The sequence below is a fragment of the Muscardinus avellanarius genome (genome assembly GCF_963383645.1).
Source record: "Muscardinus avellanarius genome assembly, chromosome: 3".
NCBI lineage: Eukaryota > Metazoa > Chordata > Mammalia > Rodentia > Gliridae > Muscardinus > Muscardinus avellanarius.
This window is the reverse complement of record NC_137788.1, coordinates 48,681,701-48,706,173: the sequence shown is the minus strand read 5'-3', so window position 1 is coordinate 48,706,173 and position 24,473 is coordinate 48,681,701.

The following is a 24,473-nucleotide window of genomic DNA, read 5'->3' as shown; positions in this document are numbered from 1 at the left end:
TTACTATTAAGTTCCTAATTGAAATTGCTTTTATTGTATTGAATATAATACAAAAAGCCCAGGCTGAGGTCGGGCATGGTGGCGCACGCTTGTGATCCCGCGCTTGGGAGGCAGAGACAGGAGGATCGCGCAGGTTCGAAGCCAGCCGCACGCTAGCTTAGGAGACCCTGTTTTCAAATAAAAATAGGTCTGGGAGTGGAGCCCGGAAGTAGAAGGTAGAAGGGCTTCCAGGAACCCCAGTACCACCACAAAAAAAAAAAAAAAAAAAATCCCAGGCTGGGGAAGTTTTGTGCAGCCCTCAAACCTTGATCACATTATTACTTTGTTACTGAAACTATTCAACTGTGTGTGAGTAGCTATGTTAGCAGCAAAGTATGAAGATGAATTCTTCTTTCTCTTCTTCCCCTACTTATTTGTTTTTACTCAGTAAGCCTAAACTTAGGTGTTATTTTAGTCCATTTCTGGAGGTGATATTGGAAACTAAGGAAGGATTACTCATTTCTATTAAAAACAGTTTGCTTCACAAGCATTCCGCAGAGCTTTTCATGGTGGTAATATCTTTCCCTTTTCCAGAGATATACTTGGAGATGAACATAGGATCCAGTTCTATCAAGTGAGGTGCAGAGGAAAAGTTGCTAGGTAACTTCTGAACAAGACTATCCACTTTGATTAAAAGAAAGAGATTGTCAAGAACCTTCATTTCCTTTCATACTTTTAGATATAGCCATATGAAGGCAAGATTCCTGGGGATACTCTTATATCTGTTATCATCCCCAAAAGTATATGACCCCAGTAGCTCTATGTACCAGAGTAAAAGATACATTGAACAAAACCATGCAGCAAATCTGCTCACCTTCAGCTAGAAAGAATGTTACTCGATCAAATTTAGACTTACCCTTTAGCTGTCATAGCCTGAAACTAAGCTGCTTGGATGACCAGGGATCTGTGGGAAGGAATACGGTTCAAACCTCTGAGTTTGGAGATAACTGTTACATGGTATTGTTATGGCAAAAGCTAGTCAAGATGGCATCTCATTCCTTGGTCAGCTATTAACTGAGCGGCACAATGTGAGGTCTCCTTCCAAGACCACACTGACATGGATAGGAGCATAGTTAAAAAAAAAAAAATTCTTGGAAACTCATGAAAACACAGAGAATAGCACCTACTTGTCATGAAGGCAAGAGACTTGCTGGAGTGTCCATCCAAGCAAGGGTAGGTTGGGACCAAGAAGAGCATGGTTGGGACAAAGAGGTTAAGACAGTCAATAGGTTAAGTCCATGCTCACTGCTGACAGTGACCAAAAAGCTACGCAATCATTAACAAGATATGGGTAAGCAGATTTAGACAGAGCCTCGCTGATGGCCATGCCTGGAAAGTAAGTGAAACCACATCTGGTTTGTACTCGTGGTTCAGACTGTTCAATAAACCTGCTCCACTTGGTGTTTCTTTCTGCCTAAAAAATTCAGTGCCACCTTCAAAGGAGGAGATTTCACAGTGTACTTTCGTGTGAACTGTGGACAAAATTATGGACCTTGGTCTCCAATTGGCTCCTTTTCTGTTTACATTTTATTTTCTTGCTTTGTGGCAATAAATTGTTGTGTGTGTGTGTGCGTGCGTGTGTGTGTGTGTGTGTGTGTGTGTGTGTGTGTTTGGTGGTACTGGGGGTGGAATCCAGAGGCTTTCTACCTCCGGTCTATACTCCCAGACCTTTTTTATATTTTATTTGGAAACAGGGTCTCACTAAGTTGCTGAGAGCCTCACTGAGGAGCTGAGGCTGGCTTCGAACCCATGCAATCCTCCTGTCTCGGCCTCCCAAGCGCGGGGATTACAAGTGTGTGCCACCACGCCCAGCTAATAAATTGTTTAAATACCTAGCTTTTGCAAGAGAAATCTTTCCAGTGGTATTTGTATACATAATTTAAACCTGCTTATCTCCAAGCTTATAGAAACATTCCAGGATTGTTAGGCAAGTGTAATTAACGCTATTATTGTTAAAATTAAAATTATTTATGGCAGCAGCAATGGCAGCTACCATTTCTTGAACACTTTCTACATGTCTAGTCCCGTGGAGGTGTTCTGCATGAGATTTACCCAATTCCCATAGCAGCTGAAGGGGTGGATATTATTTTTCTGTGTTCTCCCAATAATAATAGAATAACATCTGTTTGGCACTGCCTCTTCATTAGGCATTGGAGTGAGCTCTTTACCTGTATTGCCTCAATGCCTTCTTCAACAGCTGCATCGGCTGAAATTATTGTGTTATCATTTGTCAGGTGAGAAAGCTGAGAGTCATGCGGGTGAGAGGACTCTGCCATATCGCATTCCATAGGAGAGAGAGTGTCTGAATTTGAACTCTGGTCTGCCCACTTCTGGGCCCATATTCATTCTGCTTCGCCATTGGCTCATAGAAACAAACTCCACTGCCACCCTTGCCACTCTCACCTTTTGGCCGCACTATAGATTGCTCTGTCATCTTCAGAAGTCTTCCCTGGCACCAGAAAGCTAGATTACTGCAAGTTGGTGAGCTCAGTGCAAAGCAAGCACAAAAGGAATGAAAATGTCCAGCTAATGTCCTCTTGTTCCCATTTCTAGCTTCTGCCACAGTGACAAGCTATTGCCAGCCCCAAGGCAGAGGTACCCCATCCTGCTGGTGCTGGGGAGCAGCCCGTGGGTATTAACAGGAAACAAACACACATTACTCCTTTCCCAAACTTTGCAGTGTATGAATCTCTTTTGTATATTTTGAGTCTTGCATTCATTCTACAAAACAAATATGCTCAACTTATTTTCATCTTAGAGCTGTAGTATATGCCATGCACTTGACTGCACAGTTCCAAATACAGCACCTCATTTAAATCTCATGAACTCTGCAAAGCAGAGATGGTGATTCCCATTCTACAGAAAGGGAACCTGAGCTTCTGAGCCACTGAATGACACATTGACCTCCATCCACAGAGGCTTGAATACATATACTTGAGCGCAAAGCTTATGCTATCTCCATAGCACAAGACTGCTGAAGAATATTTCCCAACTCGGACACAGTAGCCCGGCCTCTGCTAAATGCTGCTGCTCTGATGGTCTGAGTTTGTCCCACTCTGGATGTGAACACACATGACTTGTCTTTTTTTTAGTGCACAGTATTTCTGAGTTTTCTCAGGAAAACTGCACTCAAGAAGCCTCACTGACATCCTGACCTGATTTCATGACAAGAACTGGACTGTGAACATGAACTTAACACCATAACAGGTGGAGGCCTTGGGGGGATCATTGGGAATCAGGGAATATTGTTGGCATGTGGAATAAGTGAAAATAATTAGTGGCCAGAGGGCAGACAAGCATGGTACTTTTAAGGCATTAGCCCCAACTCATTGATACTCCTCCCTGAAGTGTCCCCTCCCCTTGAGCCTGGGCTCTGGGACTTCTCAGCCAATAAAATACGACAGAAATGATACTTTGCCCATTTTCAGTTTCTTAATAGACCGATGGCCTCTATTTCCTGTCTTTTGGGATACCTAGTCTTCTAATCCAGACATCAAACTATAAGGAAGTCAAAGACATCCCATGGAGAAACTCAGGTGGGAAAGAACTGATGAGCAGTTTTGCCAACCATGTGAGCTAGCCTCTTGGAAGAGAGTCCCCTACCTGAGTCAGTGCTGTGTGGAGCAGGGAAGAGATGAAGCTGCCCACACAGCAGCTTCCTGAGAAAACAAATGGTCAGTTTTCTTTTATGGTTTTGGATGGTCAGTTATACCACAATATATACTCAAAAGATATGCAAGCCTAACATCCGCAGAGCCTACACCTGTGGCAAGGCTGTTATACTGACACTCTCCGAGGTTTTTATAGCAACCAGGTGAAGAAACCAAGGCTCAGAAATAAATAAATTACTTGCTGAAAGTCCCAACCCCAGAAAATGAATGAGCATGAGTCTGAATTCAGTCTGTTTGAGATTTCCAGTCCCCAGCTCGGTTTTCTAAGCCATGGGGCAGCAAGATAGATGCCACCTCCCTCCAGCTCCCGGCTTCCTGTTAACCTGTCTCTAGTGAGACCCCACATGGGCTCAGAGCGCAAAGCCAACACACCAGCTTGCTTTGTTCTTAGACTGAGTGGTATGCATGTGAAAATAAACACATCCCATTGTAAATTCTAGACACCACTGCAGGGGATAGGGTGGCATGGAGTCATCAGCATGCTGTGTCACCTTGAGCTCACCACCTAACTCCCCTCAGCCTCTCTCTATCTCCCCATCCATAGATGAGGACAAAGATACTTGCTTCATAGAGTTGTTATAGGGATTTAATGAGAAATTGTTACATAAATGACTTAACTCGGTACCTAGCCCACCAGAGATATTCAGTAAATTGAGCGTCCCTTTTTATTGTGGGTTCAGGCTCAGAAAAGTTTGCTTTGCTCATCCCTCCTGACCCTAGCAGAGAAAGCACCCTAGTTGCACAATGAAACAGATGCATCTCACCTTGGAGTGTCATTTATTTTTCCCTCCCCCAAAACATCTAGCCCATTTTGCCTCCGCTCCGCCAGCCCCTCCGGACAAGAAGCTCAAACACAGCCGCTAAGCTTTGCTCACAATTCCCCCTTCACGACTGACTGAGCCCTGACACCGGAAAGAAACATTCCGTTGAATCATGTAAATCCCCACTCATCTCCAAATTGGGTGCTGGAGTGCCTCGGGGAAGTGATTTTACAACCTCACTGGCTTCAGCCAAGGTAGGCTCCGATTGCTCTTGCAAGATAATTCAGCGGGTGCCTGGCAGCAAAACTGAGCAGTGCTTCCTCCCCCCTGACTAGAGATATGACCCCCTGGGTGGAAGGGGAGCAACCTCTTCCCCCAGAAGTCTTAAGTAGTCTGCCTCCTGCCACTCTCCCCAGACATGTAGCATCCAGTGACTGGTAGTCCACAGCCTCTCTTGAACAAAGGATCTTAGAGATGAGGGAGGAGGGGTTAAGAGAGATAGTCACGCAAATACAAGGTCATGGTTGCCTGGGGGTCCCCTCACAGCCTCTGCATCCCAAAGGCTGGGCTACGCTGTGATGGACTGCACCATCCTCATGTCTTCACGCAAGAGGACGCTTCGCAGCCTGCGGTGCCCCTGGGGGAGGCTGTTATCTGCTCCTATACCGCTGCCTTTTACAAAATTTATTTTCAAATCTGGGTCTTGCAATAGATTATTCAACCCAAGCCATTTGAGCTGCACAAAGCACATAGCCTGGGCCCCTGCTAGGCCAGCACTGTCCTGTCTGCCCTAAGATGCTGTGGTCAGCACAGCCCCTCATATTGGTTTGAAGGATTACAATACACAGTTGCTACGTGGCAGAATTAGAACTCCGGTTCCGCCATCACTGACCATTGTGGAATACTCTGGGGAAAGTTCTCTGCTGGTTGTCTACATCACAGAGGAACACACTCTCCAGACTGGGTGAGTGATGGCCCATGCTCAGCTGGAGGCCTTTGAGGCCCTCCATCCCTAGCTCACTCTTCCATGCCCTAAGTCAGTCTGTATTGCAGGCCAGGTTCCTGCTCCATCCTCACTGGCAAATTGCTCATGTTGATTCTGGGTTAGGTACTGTGTTAAGTAGATGACATGATGTTTTCTCATTACCCAGCATTTGTCTTGCAGCCCTCAGCTTGCTCTCTGCCGTGCCTGGGGGCTCATGGCCTCTCTAAACCAAAATTCCTACTGTTTGGACCCAAGCCATATTTTCCCTGCTCTATGGGTCCTGCTGTCAAGGCTAGAGTAGATCAGCAGAAATTTTTTACAGTGAACTGAGCCATATGAGAGTCTCCCAGGGAAGTCCAGTAGACCAGAAGCAGCATGAGCTCACAGATCATCTCCGATGTCTTCAGGCAAAGAGTGACTTACAGCCTTTCCTAGTCTACTGGTGGAGTCCCAGTGGAACAGTCTGCATGAGTCTGGCTTTCTCCTCCAAGGACACTGTCCTGACCACACCGTAGGCCCTGAGCCACCATACTCAGCGTGTGACCCTGTCCATCCCACTAGGGATAGAGCCCTGACCAAAGGCCAGTTATGACCTGGAAAGTTCTGCTCAAAAAGTCTGCCAGCCAATCAGGTTTCTACTCTAAGAAACCTAAACTAAAAGATACAAGGATAATCAAGTTGTTAGGGGCAGAATGAGGCTGGTTGGATGCTCAGAGAAAGGTGATGAGGTGGACGAGACACTTTGATGGTCTAGGTAAACAATCACAGCAGTGTGGAAACCTGAGTTACCAGGGCTCTGAGGAAGACCTGACACATTGGAGGAAGCAAACTGCTGCCAAAAGAGAGGCAGAGAGAAGCCCAACACCGGAATACTGCTCAGCTGAGCTAAAGCAGGCCGATGGGAGGCAAGGCAGCAAACCCTAGAGTTAGCATCCAGGAGGTTCCTGGATACCGTTGCCATAGCGGGAGGGCCGGTCCATGTGGCTCCTGTTCTTAAATGCTCCCTCATTGCTCGGGTATCTTCACGGCTACACCGCCCTTCTCCTCCCCTTCCTGCGGCTGTCTGTGTAAGTCTCTTCATTACAAAGAAGAGAATGCTGCCAAAAGTCTAGTCTCCACGAAGTTGTATTGTGCAAGGTAATTGGTTTATTTGTATTTTACAGACTCTGAACTGAATAGAAGCTATACTTTATCTGTGGGCATCTAGAAAGCAAGGAGCTACATTTGTGTCCTGTCAATAATCAACTGGAGGGATTACAATGCCAGGCAGTTGCTTTGGTTTTATCTTTGGTTGCAATTTATGCCTTTGTCCGTGTGTGTGTGTGTGTGTGTGTGTGTGTGTGTGTGTGTGTGTGTTCTTCTGGGGACTGAACTTGGGGGCATTTTACCTCATCCCTATTTTGTCTCCTTTTTTCTTTTTAAGCTTGCTGAGGGTCTCACTAAGTTGCTGAGGGCCTCACTAAGACACTGTAAATTTTTTCACTTGTGTGTGTGTGTGTGTGTGTGTGTGTGTGTGTGTGCGCGTGCGCACACGCGCGCGCTAGGGATTGAACCCAAGGGCATTCTGCCTCTGAGATACACCTCAAGCTCTTTTTTTTGAAACAGGGTCTCACTAAGTTGCTGAGTAGGGCCTAAGTTGCTGAGGCTACTGTCTCTGCCTCCCAAGTAAGGGAATTACAGGCATGGACCACGATCCCTGACTGTCCCCATGTTTTTTAATTCTACTTTTAGCTTTTGTGACTTTGCATTTTGGAAATATTACTATAACCTTTCTATAACAAAAAATAAGTATATATTTACAAAATGATGCAAAATCAGGGCCTTCTAGAAACCAGAGTTTATCTCAGGTGGTCCAAATAGAGATATTTTTCCCAAAATTTTATGTTAAATTCATGAGTAATAATTTTTACTATACTTTTATTGGTACATTGTAATTATACATCATATTGAGGCCCACGTATTCAGGTCACTTGAGTTGGATGGATGCCGTAGAGTTGGCCATCTCATGAACCTTATCCTTTTAGTCCTAAAGGTCGCAGAAAGCCAGAACACAGGTTTACATAGGCAAATATGTGTTTTTAAAAAATTGGGGGGAATTGGCCCCAATACCCTTGAGATTCCTTTTTTCCAATGTTGAAAATGACTCCATTGAAGCAGTTTTCATTGCCATGGAAATTTGGCTGGCAGGAAGGCTTTAAGACTATACATTCCAGAGTGTGATGAAACACACCACACCGCCCCGGGTGTTTCCCTGTAGATCCTGCCCTGTTCACTCCCCCACCCCGTGCATAATATTGACATTGCTATTGATAACTTTACATATGTACATAGGATTATTTAAACTGTTTCCATCATCAAGTCTCCCTTTGCCCCTCCCCTTGCCCCAAAATGATGTTTTAATCACAGTGCTTCTCTCAGGGAGGCATGAAAAGAGCTGAGGAAATGGGCAAGCTAGGACGAGGCACCCGGAGACCAGCAAGGGCCGGAGGCTGTTAGCACCTGGACAGTGACAGGAACCTGAGAGGGCGCAGGGAAGGAGGGATCCCTGGACTCAGGGGGCCTGGGCCATGGAAGGATAGTGGAACAGGAAGCCCTGACTCCCTCCTGCTGGAGCGTCCTGACCAGGGCAGAGGGGCAGGTGGCGCCTCTCATAGGAGTCGGCGTCCCTATTAACTTAACCAGGGTCAAGTGAAGAGGGATGGTGGCAGGAAGAATTGAGGATAAGCAGCAGAGATGAACATGAGGCCTTAGATTTGAGCATGGCCGCAAGCAGAAAAATAAGAGACTTTATCAGGGAAGAAAGCTAATATTTATAGAACCTCTATGACGAGCTAGGTACCGCATATACTATCTCCTTTCATCTCTGGTACATTCTGTGAGATAGGCAATGTAGAAACCAACCATCAGAGTAAGTCATTTGCGCAAAGTCACACTTAGCCTAGCAGAAACAGTTTGGGCTGTTTTCGTGGTGCCAAGGACCCCACTTGTCCCATTATGCCGAGCTGCTGCCTAGTGAAGGAGTGCTGCCCACCAGGTCCCTGGAAAGGGTGAGAGAGGTCTTTGTTTTTGCAGCACTGGGGATCTAACCCAGGGGCATTCTACTAATGAGCTAGGTTCCCAGCCCTTTTTATATTTTATTTTGAAACAAGATCTCACTAAGTTGCGAGGCTGGCTTCAAACCTATAATTCTCTTGTCTCAGCCTCCTAAGAACTGGGACTCTAGGCCTGCATCACCATGCCAGCTAGGAGGGAGCTTTGAAGATAATTCACTTATTAAAGCAGGGGCTCTCCTAAACTTCATTATATTGTATTCCTTTATCACTAGAAATAATACGACTCTACTTCCTAAAATAATCCTATATAATGCTCATTATTTAACTGTTTGGACAAGATTGTCTGACTCACCGTTTTTGTGCTGAGAAGGAATAAGGAGTTAACTCTACACTGAGATGGTATGCCTGCCTCAGTTACCGCTCCCTAAACCCACCAAATTACACTGCCTTCAGGGCAAATATCTCATGTCCACCAGGGCCAGAATTCACATCTTCTGATTTGGATTTTAAAGACAGCTTTACACAGGATAACAATCTTTCTTTTTTTGGTAGTTCCCTCCAATTTCCCATTGTCTGAATCACAGCCATGGAATAAATTGAATCTTTTTCTAACATAGAATATATTACTCTCAAAATAGTAGGAAATGTTGATAATTGCCTTTTATTGGACTCACAAATAATTTATAAGTTGGTCCGCTTTAAAAAAAAAAGTATCATAGTATTTTATTTCTTTGGTTTCTTCCTTGAGGCTTAGAAGCAGCCTCTAAAAATAGCTTTTTGTGCAGAGATGGGCCTAGCACTCCCCCTGGTGGTCATGATGCAAGGTTGCGTGCTCAGTAAATGGACCCAAAGCTGCTGGCTAACCCTGCATTTGAATAATTCTTTCTCCCTAAGTACACAGAGAAATTTGATTTATTCTTCCCAGTCATGTCTATATTACAGAGTAGTTCCCTTATAAAAGTCCATCTGCTTTGAGGATAAGTAAATGATCAACCCCCCCACACATTATCATGCGGCGAACATTTCTGTAAGGTAGGAACAGCCTTCGTGATTCTATCAAATGTTAGGAAGGCTGAGAGTTTCTTCTTTCTTTTAGAAGGTACTGAAGAAAAAAATACAAATTTTCTTTTAGATGTTCAGGCCATATTTTTTGAAAGGACTGACTAAATATGAATTCCTACCAGAGGAGAAACGGGCTGGGGAAGCAATGGAGAAATAGAGGAGGCTATGGAATGAGATGCTTAACTGAAAATCCTGGATCAATGTACAACCTTCAGGAGGAAGAGTCCTGGAGCAAAGCCCAGCGGGGAGGGTGGATAGATGCTCCCACTCCTCCCCTGGGCACAGAGATGACTGTCTCCCACACATCCTCACTGCTGGAGTAGGACCATGCTACTGAGTTCAGGTCATCTGCAGGAAGGAAACAGCATTTCCAGGTCTCGCCCATCCTGCATCCCTAATGGTTTTTCATACACAGTAAAGATGAAGTATTCTAAGATGTCAGGAACCATAGGAATAAAGGGGTTAAAACCATGAGTCATCACTTAAAGGTCACTCATCCGGGGTACTATTGGCTAGAGCAGCCAGGGTCAGTTACCCGGATATTTTTTGGGGGGTGGAGGGGGTGCTGGGGATGGAACCCAGTGGCAATCTACCTCTGAGCTACACCCTCAGCCCTATGTTTTATTCTCTTATTTTGAAACCGGGTCTCACTAGGTTGCAAAGGGCCTCACTAAGTAGCTGAGGCTGTCCTTGAACCATGATCCTCAGTCTCAGCCTCCCAAATGCTGGGATTACAAGCACCCGCCACCATGCCTGGCTCTACCCAGATTATTAAAGCAAGCCATTGTATCTCGCAGAGCTACAGTTTTCTCATCTAAACCTAGGGTTAATGTAGAAAATAAAGTGCAACAGTAGTTGCAGTGAAAATAGTTGGAGCAACAGAGCTCAATAAATGCTGGTTAAAAGGCCATTGTGTCTCATATGCACAATAAATTCACTCTGGGAGGGTAGTTTTGTTTTTATCACTAAGAACATTTTGTTTTATTTGCAAGGAATAGGAAGACTCAACTCCAACTGGCAAACCAAATATGGATTTTAGTGGCTCTCAAAACTAGAAACTCCAAGTGTACATTAAGCCTGAGGGTTGTTTTGATTCAACATCCAGCAACTCAAGGACCACCCTTTCTTCTGCTTTAGAGTGATAGGGACATACATGCACATAGCACTTGATGGGCTTCCCCTAGTTCCCACCCCACTCCCTCTGCCCCCATACATGATATTGAGATTGTCATTGATAGTTTTCTACATGTATGGTGTCATTCTAACCTGTCTCCTCTGACAGCCAACAGCTCCTGCTACCTATTCCAAAGTAGGCTTCAAGCCCTGAAGTCTCCCAGAATTCTAAGAATCCTCTGATCTGACTAGACTGACTTAGGTCACATGCTCACCTCTGAACCAATCATTTTACTGAGATGGAGAGCATGTGCTGATGACCTGCCAATCAGGACCCTCATCTGGAGCTAGGGGCGGGATCAGCTTTCCTTAAATCACATAGGCTTGTGGAAGAAGAATACAGGAATGCATTTTAAAAAGAAAGAAAAAGATGTTTTTAAGCAGAAGAAATGAGGGATCCAAGAAAATAAATGCTAGATGGGCTACCAAAAATATGTGACTCAATTGGTATGTTTATTTCCCTTAAAGCAAGAAATAAATTGCATAGGTACATGGTGAATGTTATTTTGTGATTACTCAAAATAACCTTTCAAAAATCTGTTAGTTGACTGGATATTATGGTTTTCAACTTTCTAACCTCTGACAAAGAGTTTCCTAAAATATCCTCAGATATTGACTTCTTGGAATATGCTCAGATATTGACTTCCTGTCTCTCTTGACAGTGCAGGGATTTAAAAAATAAGTCTCATAAGAATAAATTACTTTCTTGGTCTTCTGCTCCCTTTTTCCTTTTTATTTCTCTGTACTTCCTTTGATTCTGAACAAGTGGTTTATAAAGGGTAAGGTGCTATACAAATAGACAGGATTGATCTGTTCTTTGTGGCTAAGGTAAATCAAAGGATACTTTAATCATAAAATAATGAGACCGATTTTTAAACAGGCTACTTCTGTCTGGTGTTGGGGTGAGTGCTGCTCTTCTGAGCAGTCACCTAGCGAGGTGATCTTCACATCCCAAAAAGCACCTGAGTCACAGCACAGAGCGTATTAATTACACCTCAATTTTAACCTAAAATTGTAGTATCTTGATAGACCACACTGTGCATCTGATTTGATTTCCAATCCCCCTGTGAAGTTTTTATAAAAAGTGAATCTATCATCCAAAGAAAAGATTTTTCTTTTTAAATAACATATATTAGGATGGGAAGGCGGTTGTTCGTGAAGAATTACAAAAATATTTTGAGCCAGCATTAGAATAAATGTCAGCACACTCAGGCAGAATGTTTATTTAATGGAAGAAGAGGAGGAAGAGCAAGGTAGAAGAGGCAGGAAGGCGCAGGGTGTGGAGCTCTCCCTCCATATCCAAGAGACTCTGGATACTACTGCCTTCCACCCCCAGCAGCTGAATTCTCCTGGGATCCCGGCTAACCCTGAACTCCAGGTACTTGAATCGTGTGCACTCAGAGCCTCCACACAGCCTGCTCTTGCCTCCTTCGTGGCCACTTTCCTGACACAAACGCCTTGCCATCCTGCTAGAAGGAAGCTCTCCCTACCTGGGAGATGCTGGGCCTTTTCCAGAAGCCTCGGTTCAACTTGTGTCATTGCTTTTTCTGAAATGCTCCTCTCACAGCTCACCAATATCCAACTCATGTTATCACCTCCAAAGAGCTCTCTTAAGCACTCCCCTCTGAGAAAAAGAAAGAGTGGAGGGGCTTTGGGGGGTAGTGCTGGGATTGAATCCAGGGCAACAATGCACGTGAGGAAAGAACTCTACCACTAAGCCACAGCCCCAGCATAGAGTGGTGACAGCTGTAATCCCAATACTTTGGAAGGTTTCGGTAGGCCTCAGCAACTTAGCAAGATTCAATAAGCTAGCAAGACCCTATTCCAAAAGAAAAACTAAAAAGGGGCTGCAGTGTAGTTCAGAATAAATGCCCCTGAGTTCAATCCCCTACTACTACCCCACATGAAAGAAAGAAGGAAAGAAAGAAAGAAAGAAAGAAAGAAAGAAAGAAAGAAAGAAAGAAAGAAAGAGAGAGAGAGAGAAAAAGAGAGAGATCGAAGTCTAGTACGGTACTTACTATTTTCTCTTCTTGTATTTTATCACCTGTGCCTGGCCTGAGAGTGAGTGCCCACAGATCCATTCTTCGGCACTGCCCTGCTCCCTTCTATATGGTGGGACACGTGGCTCTGCAGGCTGCAGGCCTCAGCTTCCTGCGTCAACAGGCTTCTGTCTGGGCTTGGCCAACGGGAGGACAACAGGAGGCAGAAGGATGGAAAGAAGAGAGGAGTTGAAGTATTTTTCTCATCTCTAGAAGCCTCTGGAGGTCTCCGTGTTGGTGGCAACTTCTCCCTCTTTGTGGTTCTAGGTCCCTCTGCATGATCCTGGGCCCTGGACCCTCATGACACAGCCTTTTCTCTTCACCCTCCAGCCCAGGGGCTCTCAGCTGTTTCTAACCTCTGACTTTCCTCATGGCTCTCCTCTTGTGACCAGTTCTCTGTATTAAATTCCCTCCATTTCCACAGTTTAGCACAATTTCCTTTTTTCCTAATTGGACCTTGACAGATACATCCGCTCCAGCCAGCAGTACCCAGAAATTTGGGGTTAATAAAATAAAACCAGTGAGTAGAAGAATGATGACAATTTTTATATTTCCCTTTTCCAGGACATTTTTATAACTCTTCCAAAAATAGCTTTTCTTGAGCCGTATTCACTTTTCCTAGTTGGCAGCCCTACCCCCAACCACCCTGCTCAAGTTGACCTGCATTCAGCTCCTGCATGGCGTCCGCATCACTGGCAGATGGTGCAGTCATTGGGTAGAGAGTGAGATCAGCAGGACTGGAACAGTCACAGAGTCTAAAATACCGAGGCTATTGGCTGGGCCCTTAGGACAATGGCAACGGATTCATTCATTATCCTTCTGCTCTTCAGGTCTAAATGTGACTTGAGCCAGAATGAGGTCAATTTGCAGTTGGTCTCAGAGCCCAGAGCAATTTGCTGCTGCAGAGAAGATTCACATTCATGGCCAACGTGGAAGATTTGGGTCTGATGCTGGCTGCTAAAATGCTCCCCTGCATGTAAGGCTGGCACATGGCTGCATGGTCTCCTCGGTGCTGCCCAAAGCATTATTGTATTTCCATGGTCTGGAAGCCAAGTGGATGGAAACCAAGCATTTGGAAAGGATCTGGGAAGGACCAGCTACAGTAGAGAGGATGATATGGCCCAATTTGCTGCCCCTTCCTGCCCCACACATCTCTGGAATCACATTGATCCTTCTTTTCTTGGCTGCAAGAAAGTCTGACCATGTCCTGGAAAGAAGCTTAGCCCCAGAACTGAAAAAAGGGAAATAATACAATCTAAAGAAATCTCACCTGAGAGGTAACACATTTATAAACATTTATTGCAGGCTTAGCACTGAGCTGAGTACAGTGGACAAGAACAATAATTAATTTTGTTCTTGAAGGCCCTGCTGCCTTCAAAGGGTGGGAGGAGACAGACGCAGGGACAGGAGTGTAAGGCAGGCTGGCGGGCAGAACTGGAGCCCAGATGCGCAGCAGGGAAGAGCCGGTGCTCTGGGAGGCTGGCCAGGGCTAATCTCAGCCCTACACTCCCCAGCTTGGTCGCTTAATCAGTGTGACCTCCACTTCCCTGAGACTCTGCTTTCTCTTTTAGGAAAGGGGGATTTAGTGCTCACCTCATACTTTTTTGGTACATAAAATGAGTTTATGCAAAAAAAAAAGGTTCTTCATACCCTGTCTAATGCAAAGCAAGCCTAAGAACACTGGTAGGGTCTTAATGGCCACCCATGGCGATGGCGGTAAAGGAAATGACCCTAACAGCTTTATCGGCTGTGAACATTGCAAAGGAGAATGGGGGCCAAGGGAAGAAATTCATGGCAAATGCCATGTGGCAACTCCGGCTGACAGCCTGGCCTATGGGCACTTGTGAAGCCCCTTTTGAAGACCCTCAGAAATACCAGGGAGGATGGGGAATTATAGGTACACACTGAGTGGGTTCCACAGTAGCAGGTAGACTTTAAGAGTATACTGAGGGGCTTTGGAAACAGGGGACTAAGCCAATCATTTATTCCTGTGGTCAGGAAAAGCATGGTACAGCATCACCACTGGTACTAGTTCTCAAGGTTAAGTGGGTGGGCACAGGCGAGCAGCAGGTAGGCCAGGGATGGCGCTCAAGGAGAGAAGACAAGACAGGTGAACCCCCCAGAGGCAGCACCCAGTGTCACAAGCCCAAGAAGGAAGGGACCTGGTGTGGAGCAGCAGGGAGCCAGGGCCTGAGGGGCCAAGAGCCCCCCCCCAAAAAAAAACTGGGCAAATATGCATTGAATGAAGGAAGGACAAAGGGTATGGAGAGCCCTATGTGTCTGTGGAAGGAGATGGACTTCACCATAGGTATGACAGAGTCAGAGGTGGTTTTTCAGTGGGGAGTTTCATAGTCAGATTTGCCTTCGGGACAATCTGAGAACACCACGAACACCCATTTGGTGTGAGGCCCCCGCAGAGGAGATGGAGAGAATGAAATTGACCAGAGATGTTTCTGAGGTCTCGTCATTTCTTGAGGTGAGACTAGATTCCAAGTCCCCTGCAGGCAAGGACTGTGGCTACTGTGTGGCAGTAAACATCAAGCTCCAAATGCAGGAACGGGCAGCCTGGACACATTTGCTGACTATTGCGAATGAGGCATCATCAGCTGCATCTGAGAAGCAAAGGGTGAGTGGGTAGGAGTCAGGGATGCCAAAGGTCCTTCTTGGGAATGTAGCTGAATTAGATGCCCCTTAGAGCCAGTGTAAGGGGTCAGTCACGGTTACATTATGACCTTGTTAAGTCTGAGGTGTCTGTGGGACCCCCAAAGGAGCAATCCGATGGATTGCTGGACATAGAGTCACTGTGAGTTTGCAAGATGCAGAACCCTGCCTCGCTCAGCACGCCACCAAGTCGGTGTTCAGTAAATATTTGTTGAATGGATGATGGTTCTATAACTCCGAAATGATCGAACTGCTCCATCACTTGCTGCAAAGTGTGAGCCTGTTATTGTTTTCTGTTACTTTCTTTCGTAGCAGTTAAGGGCAGGTGTGCTTGCATCCTGATTCAGCTGTGTTTAATGCTCAACTTCTAGCCAGACTACAGGTTCCATGGAGAGAGGACACTACACTTTCTGTTCTCCTCCAAACTTGGCCTAAACTAGCCTGCGGTGGAACTTGGGTAAATATGCATTGAATGAATGCAGGGCTAAGGATGTGGATGTGGGCATGGATAAAACACAGGTGGGAGCTAAGAGGAGAGGCCATAGTGAGCTGGGTGACAGTAACCAGCATGAAGCCTCCAGGTTCAAGCTTACTTGTTGGCAACACTCTTCTCCAAACCGCCCAACACCCTTCCCCTTCCCATGCCACACCCTCAAACCCAGCCCCAGTCAAACCCTTTCTTGGAGCTGGATGTGGTGGTATAATTCCAGTACTTGGGAGGTTGAGACAGGAGGATTACAGGTTCGAGGCTAACTTCAGCAACTTAGTGAGACCTGGATCAAAATAAAAAACAAAATAAGGCTGGGAGGTAGAGTGTCGCTGAGCTTAATCCTCAGTACTAAAATAATGATGATGATGCTAATAATAATAATAATAATAATGATAAAGGGGCCAGGCATGGTGTCTGGGGCCTGTAATCCTAGAACTTGGGAGGCAGACAGAGAAGGATTGCAATATAGAGGCCAATTGCAGCAATTTAGTAAGACCCTGTTTCAAAATTTAAAAAAAAAATAGAGCTGGAGGCCTAGCTTAGAGGTAGAATGCACCTGGGTTCAATACCCAGTACCAAAAAATAAAAATAATAAAAAATAAAAAGGTCTGGGGGTATAGCTGGGAGATAGAATACCCCCTAGGTTCAGTCCATACAAAAATAAATAAATTCTCTCTGAGCTACTGTTCTCTCATCTGTAAAATGGGGATTTATGATGGGCCCCACCTCCTTCATTAGGTGGCTATGGGCTTCAAATGAGGTAATTCAATCCAACAAGTGTTTATAAAGATGATTAAATGCCACAGTGATAAATGCCTTTGAAAAAATACACGGACTTCTGCACTCAGTCTCAGCTGGCGCACGCACATACAGATCATGCCACCGTGGCTTGCCACCGCATCCTCTGCTCTGGGAGACCCTGGGAAACAGGATCTCATCGACCTATGCCATCTCCCTTTCCAGGGAGCCCTTCATTTCAATGACAAAAGACTTTTTCTTACAATCTGAACAAGGGCCAGACAGTCTGTCCCATGCAACCTCTGTGCAGTCTTTAACTGAGACCTGTCACGGGGCGGTAGTGGTGGGGCTGGCTGCACCCCACCTCTCCACAAGCCGTTGTGCCAGCTCTTGAGAGTGTGAGACCTCAGCCGATGGCTCCACTAATGGCATAGCTAGTGAACAGGGAAATGGGCTGGAGAGTAGATAGGATGCACTTCCTCCATGGGCAGCTGCCAGGATGATCGAGGGTCGGTCATCAACAGAATCTTCTGAACACAGCAGCTGGGCCCTTTCCAGCTTTGCAGAAGGCAATTCTGTGTCCAAGCTGTTTTTTCTGGACTTCCCCAAACCACTTTGAGACCTGCTTTTCTCTTTCTTTCTCTCTCTCTCTCTCTCTCTCTCTCTCTCTCTTTCTCTCTCTCTCTCCCTCTCTCTCTCTCTCTCTCTCTCTCTCTCTCTCTCTCTCTCTCTCTCCATCTCTCTCTGGAAAAGAACTCCTCCCTTTCTGGGCCTTTTTCTCCATAGAAAAGAAAAGTGGGGAAATTCCCTCCATTGCTAAGTCCCTGTTTGGTGTCAATGCTACACAGGATTCTTTTTATAGCCGCTATCACTTTGCAATGACTACTGTCTTGGAGTTGAGTGTGGAGCCCCATTTTACAAATCAGGCAGCCGAGGGGCAACCACAACTCACTAGATCAAAGGAAGCTAGCAAGTGGTCGGTCAAGCCGAGACTGATCAAAAATCAAGCACGGTATTTCCACTATTTCCACAGCACTTTCTCCATGGTTGCTCACAGAGCACTGATTGGGTTGCTTTGAATTTACCTGTCCACAGTGATTCTCAGGACAAGGATCTCTTCTAATCTATCTCACTACCTGCCCCCACCTGACGACCAGGCCCAGGTGTCATAGGCCCCAGCACATCCTGACCAAGCACACAGGATGGGACTACCATCCCCAGCAGCAAGTGAGATCTGGCATTCATTTCTCTAGCCTGATTCAGTGTTCACTACACATTGAGTTTTCTGTCACCAGAGTATCACTGTGGCTCACTAAGTATCACTGTTCCCCAGGTATGTTCCTGGCTCTATCAAATAAGCATCTGCTCTATTCTTGATTTTTATTGTGTTTTCTGTAGATCTTAAACCCAACCCAATTCTCTGGTGCCCTGATAGCTTTTCTGGACACCACGAGTTCTCTCCCTGAGATGCTGCCAATCATTTTTCTCTAATTAACTGTCACTCTCCCTCCCCTAAGAGTGTGATGATTCCACCCTGTTAGCTTCTGCAAAGCCTCCAACAGCTAGCCGCACACTGTGGCTAACAGCACTTGACTAAACCTCAATCAAATAGACTTGAGGTTGGAACTCAGCTCTACCTCTTACAGGCTCTGAGGCCTAGGGGAATACTCTTAATCCTTTACACCTCAGTTTCTTCATCTATAAAACTAAGGTAATAATGCCCACCTCCTGAGATTACTGAGAAATTGCATGAGATGATTCATGTAAAGTGAAGACGTTTGTGCCTGCTGCTATTCTGAAAAGCCTGGATCATGTCAGTAGACATCACATTTGGACCTTCAATTCACCTCCCACGGAGTTGGCTAAACCCACAATCAGGATTAGTTTCCTGATCTCCTACCCCAACTGAACAGTTGCATTGCATCTGATTTTTCCATCATCCCACTGTCAAAGTTTTATTATGTTTCAATAATGACTATAAAAAAGTGTATTAGTCAGAATATGATAGGCCAAGCTACCATAACAAGTAGTCCCCAAATTCTTGATAACATCATAACACAAAGATTTATTTATATTACAATCTGATGACTACTTGAAAGTCTTACTAGCTCTTTTAGAAGTAGGGACTTAGGGATCCAGGCCCCTTCAAAACTGTGATCCTGCTATCGTAAGCACATGATTTCTGAAGTTGCTGCAAAATAAGAAGAAAATTATTAACTGACCAGTCCCACAGCCATATTCATTACTTATACCATATCCCATTGATCAAGTCATATACTTAAATCTAATTAATTTAGCAATATAGTCTTCTCCCATACCCAAGAAAAGGAATTTGAAATGGAATTTGATGAGCACAAAGTATTTTATCTGCCCTCTTCCCCCCCCCCTTTTAAAGAGACCTCCACAACCCCAAAGTGTAAGGAATAGTGACTGGATCTCAGCACCCTTCCTCAAGACACATCAGCCTGTAGAACTGCTCATTGATCAGTATTGCAGCCATACTAACTGCAGATATAGTCCCTCCTTATTTAATAGTTCATTTCAAATGTGGACCAAAGGTGCTTTCTTTTTCACTACAGCAGAGTTGAAGTTGAGATGAAATATCTAATTATAGCATATTTTACCAAAACAGTGCGTGTATAACACATGAGAAATAAAGTATGCTATAGCTAGCTAACTTACATTTTTCAAAAATGAAGTTTGAGTCTCCAGTTTGGGTCTTCCACACCCACCCTGTCCTGCAGCCACAATTCAGAAGCTGTCTGATCCCCTACTATCCAGAAAAGTCTGAACATATACCCCAAAACACAAACATGTCAGTGAACAGGGAGCATTTAGAGAGAAGGGGGTGTGTGTTTGACTACAGGAGAAAGCTATGCCTCCTATCTCATGAGGAAAGCAATGCTAACTCTTAAACTTGGGAAATCAGCTACCTGAATTATGATACATAAGTCACATAACTATTGTTATGGTTTGAAAGTCTATGTGTCCTATAAAATCCCCAATGCAACAGTATTAAGAGGTGTATTTTTGGAAGGGACTAGTACATGCAGGAGTACTCTGCTCTCATGAATGGCATTGGTGCCTTATAACAAGCCAAAGGAAGTGCCCCTTTGCCCTTCTGCCCTCTGCATGTGAGGATGCAGTTTTGGATCCCTCTAGAGGATGTAGCATTCAAGGCAACATCTTGGAAGTAGAGATTGAGCCTCACCAGACACCTGCTGGGGTCTTAAGCTTTGACTTCCCAGCCTCCACAAATATGATCAATAAATTTCTACTACTTATAAATTACCCAGTCTAAGATATTTTGTTATAGCAGTACAAATGGACTAAGACATCAGTAAACCTGTGGAAAGACCTACTGTGCCTACATCCTAATACTCTGAGCCTTTCAGCATTGTGGTCATGTGGCATAACTATCTCTTGACATCTAGATCTAAGTAAACAAGACCCCAAAAAGACGGGGATTCCCTACGTGAGCTTTCTAAGGACCCACTTTTCTGAGTAATGAAACATGGGAATGATTGATATTGGTAATGATTTCCTACTTGCAGGCAAGCCCCATCTCCTGTCACAGGGGAATGATCTTCCTTTGATCTCAACAAGACAAGCATATCAGAAAACATCTTAATAATTCATCTGAGTGATGCATACATAATATAGCTGGCATTAGTGGAGGAACAGGGTTTCCTTAAAAGAACTTAAAGGGCTACAGCATTCTAGCTCCAAGCAGAACACTTGGCACAAAGTAGGTGCTAAGATTCTTGTGAAAAGATGATTAAAAAGAAAGCAACTTCCTTTGATCATGTTTGCTTAGAATCCTTCAAAAAAGCCCTTACTAAATTATTACATACTATTAAGGTGTTTCCTTCAGTAAGTACAAAACTGAGATGTGAGCCTTCTTCAAGAATAAAAAGAAACCTTTGGATAAAACAGTTTTTCCAAACTGCTAAAAAGAACCTTTTTTGAACTCACAAACTTTTAAAATAATTCCAGGAATTTTATCCTTAAATATATTATCATTAAATAATCATATACCTTGTAACAAGCAACCTCTACTTCTACAGTGATTCTCCATTCCTTACTACCTGCCCACTTTTCCTGTCCCCTATATGGCGATTATCTTCATGGTCCACTCCCTCGAGTGCTTTTAGGGCCCAAATGAAATGCAGAAAAAGGCAACAGATTGGGGAAAGCCAGAATTCAAATGGAGAATCAAACCTGTGCTCCCTGCATGGGCAATGTATTTTTCTTAACCTTCCTGAGCCCCATTTTCTTCCCTTGTCAACCAGTGAGAACAACTCTTATCTCACAACATTGTTTTGAGGAATAGAAGAAAATATGTGCTGTGTAGCTCGCTACACAATATACTCTCAATAAATTTAACTTCCTTTCTTCTTTTCCTCCTTCCGAAAGTCGTCAGGATATAAATTATACATAAATAAATGACACGTTGTGCTAGAAATCCTCAGACATGATTAATGTAACCAATAATAATTTTAATATTAATAATAAGTTACTCCAGCAGCTCCATCCTAACTCTGACAATCAATCTGTATACTCTGGCTTTCTCACCCTATAACAGATAATGCTCAGTTTACCCTAGGAAGAGGTGAATGCACATGTATTCCCATTTTCAGGCTCTTTTCAATACTCTTTGTTTTTTTTTGTTTTTTTTTTGTTTTGTTTTAAATCAGAGTATTCTGCTTCAAACCATTACTCAGTGTACAAAGTGTAAGTAAATCATTTGCCAAGAAATGAAAGACTGAGACGTGATAGGAACCACTGAAAAGCTTCAAGCAGTGTATGAGTAAGTAAGCGGTGTCTGAAAGTAAGGCTTAGAAATATAAAGAAATACTACTTGTACTGCTCAGTGCGTCCAAGAATGGATGTGACCTTTTTGGAGAGTATGGCACATCGTCCCCTTTACCAGGAGGAGCAAACTGAAACCAAGGGGCTTAAGGGACCAAAAATAGCTAGAAGACTTCAAGCCTAACTTCAGCCTAACTATGTGTTAAGCTTTCTCCCAGACTACTTTCAAATTTTAATTTGGAAAACATTGCTTCAGAGAACCCTTCAAGCTCTCAGATTCTGTGAGTTTATTATTCAATATTTCTTAAACAGAAGCAAACAGCAAGCCTGCAAACATGGGCTCTGGAACCAGGCTGCCTGGATCGGAATTTCTGCATTCCCCCTTACCGAAGAATGTGTTACCCTGCAGAGGTGAATTATACTGTTTGGGCCTCAATCTTTACAACTGGAAAAATTAAGATCATAGTAAAACTAAATAAGGGGCTATTTTCAAGGCCTAGGGCACTGCTTCTGGCAGGCAGTAGAGCTCAGTCAGCCATTTCCTTGTCCATGATTAAGTGACGCTCATGGGGACATTCACCCTGGCCTGTAGTTAGCAGCAGGTCACCGAGGCACCTTGTATATGGTAAGATCTCGTCCTTCATGAGTAAATTCAAATATTCTTTTCTAGGATGTAGTAAGATCTGGTTAATCTCAGGTCAAAGTTCACATCCCAAAACTCTCCCCACAAGGGCCACAGTTGGTACCCATCTCATCTGTTGCCACTCTACTAAGCGTGTGTGAGATCTCTTCCTATCAAGCTGGATGCAAGGGCTTGCTACTCATGAGATGGTGACTCACATGCAAATTGGGACATCATAGGGAATAAAACAAGGCTGCCTCAGTTGTCCATTCAAATGCACCACATGCACCACCGATGGTTGAGGGGGAGAGGGCAAAAAGGAACAGAGGAAATGACATTTTTAGTGTCCACACAGCACTACACACCCCACCAGGGAGTTTTCGCACCGCCTTTAGTCATTATGTTAGTCCTTTTAGTTTTACAGATGAAATATATACATGTCAGAGGGGTCTGCTGACTTTCTCAAGGCCAACAACTTGTGGGCAAACTGAGTTCAGCACCTTGAAGATCATAATACAGGCCGGGGGTGGTGGTGCAGGCTTGTAATCCCTGCGCTTGGGAGGCGGAGACAGGAGGATCACGCAGGTTCAAAGCCAGCTGTGCTGGCTTAAGAGACCCTGTTTCCAAAAATAAAAATGTATAAAATAGGTCTGGGAGTGTAGCCCGGAGTTAGAAGGGCTTCCAGGAACCCCAGTACCACCAAAAAAAAAAAAAAAAAAAAAAAAAAAAAGATCATAATACAGATAACGGGGATGCTATGTGCTACGCAGTGCCGAGTCTTAGTTGTTACGCCTACTGGAAAAGTAGTCCTCATCCCTGACAGCTGCCATGATTAGTACCTACTACCCTGAAGGACCAACCACTGTCATCGACCCTGAGCCAAATCCAAACGCAGACCTCCCAGCCCTTCCAAGTCCACAGATGGAACCCTGCTGCCCTCCCCATCTCCTCCACCAGGGGAGTTTGGTCCATTGCCACTAGGGGGAACCCCACACTAGGAGCAAGGGGAATTAGATGGCCCAGTTACTCCTGCCTGGGTCTGGGCCTGAGAGCTCCCCTATCACAAAATTTGCAAATGAATGTACAGAGAGGCAAGTGAGAGTCAGACTGCTGAGAGAAGGTGACAGGGGACCTTTGGTTCACACTCCACCACGTGTGGAGGAATGCGACTCAATAGGACTGCGAGCAGAGTCTACACAACGGTGTTGATCAGTCATGATGTCAGTGTTGAAAAGGTGTACTGACCATTTTTTAATTAAATAGCACATCATGACTCAGAATAGATGATATCAGCATGGTCACACACATGAGTGAGTTTTGTTTAGAGAAATTTTTATTTTACCTTATCTGTATGTGTGTGCTTATGTACTTTGAGACATGATGTAAAAATTCTTACTATGAATCATTGAGTTTACAATGCACTGACCCAAAAGCTTACACAAAATTCTCCAGTGTCTGACTAGGGAATGAAAGCCTGTACTTTTTTTTTTAAGTGTGTGTGTGTGTGTGTGTGTGTGTGTGTGTGTATTAGTGATGCAGCCCAGGAGTGTTCTACCTCTGAACCATATCCCTAGCCCTTTTTTATATTTTGAAACAAGATCTTGCTAAATTATTGTGGCGGGCCTCAAGCCTGCAATCCTTCTGTCTCAGCCTCCCAAATACTGGGTTTACAGTCACAACACTGCATCCTGAGAAAGCCTGTACTTCCACAGGTTCCCAGGTGGCTCTGATGATCACTCTGGGAATCACCTATTAAAGTCAATGGGCACGCAGGTGACGCGTCTTCACCTGCCCTCAGTCTCCTCTCCCCTGGGCAGATCAAGCGAAGCTTTTGAATTCAAGAATTTGGCCCAAACAAAGAAAAAAAAAAAAAAAAAAAAAAGAGTCCCACAGTCTGCACACAAGGAAGACAGGAGAACACATGTCACTGGCCCTGCCTGTTACCACTCCAAGGACATCTGGGAGCCTTTAAAACTGGGGACTGAGATTTGGGTTTCCAGCACCAGCTCTGTCAGAAAAACAAACCAAGAAAACAATTACTTTAGAATCAGCTAGATCTGGGTTCAAACCTTGATTATTTTATTTACTATGTATGTGACTGTGTAGGTGGGTTGTATAGTTTCTCTAATTTTTCCTTTCCTCATCTGTTAAAACAAGAATACTAGCATGTCCCAGGGCTATTGTAAATATTAAGTATAATTATGCACTCAAATACCTAAATAATACCTGCTCAAACCAGATGCTCTTGTCTCACCTCCTTTGAACACCCCTCTGAGCTTAGCCACACTCCTGTCCTCTCTGGGCTTTAGTGTTTCTGGCCATGAGAAAGTGCTGTATGAAATGAAGTAGCCATGGGCAGGGGTGGAG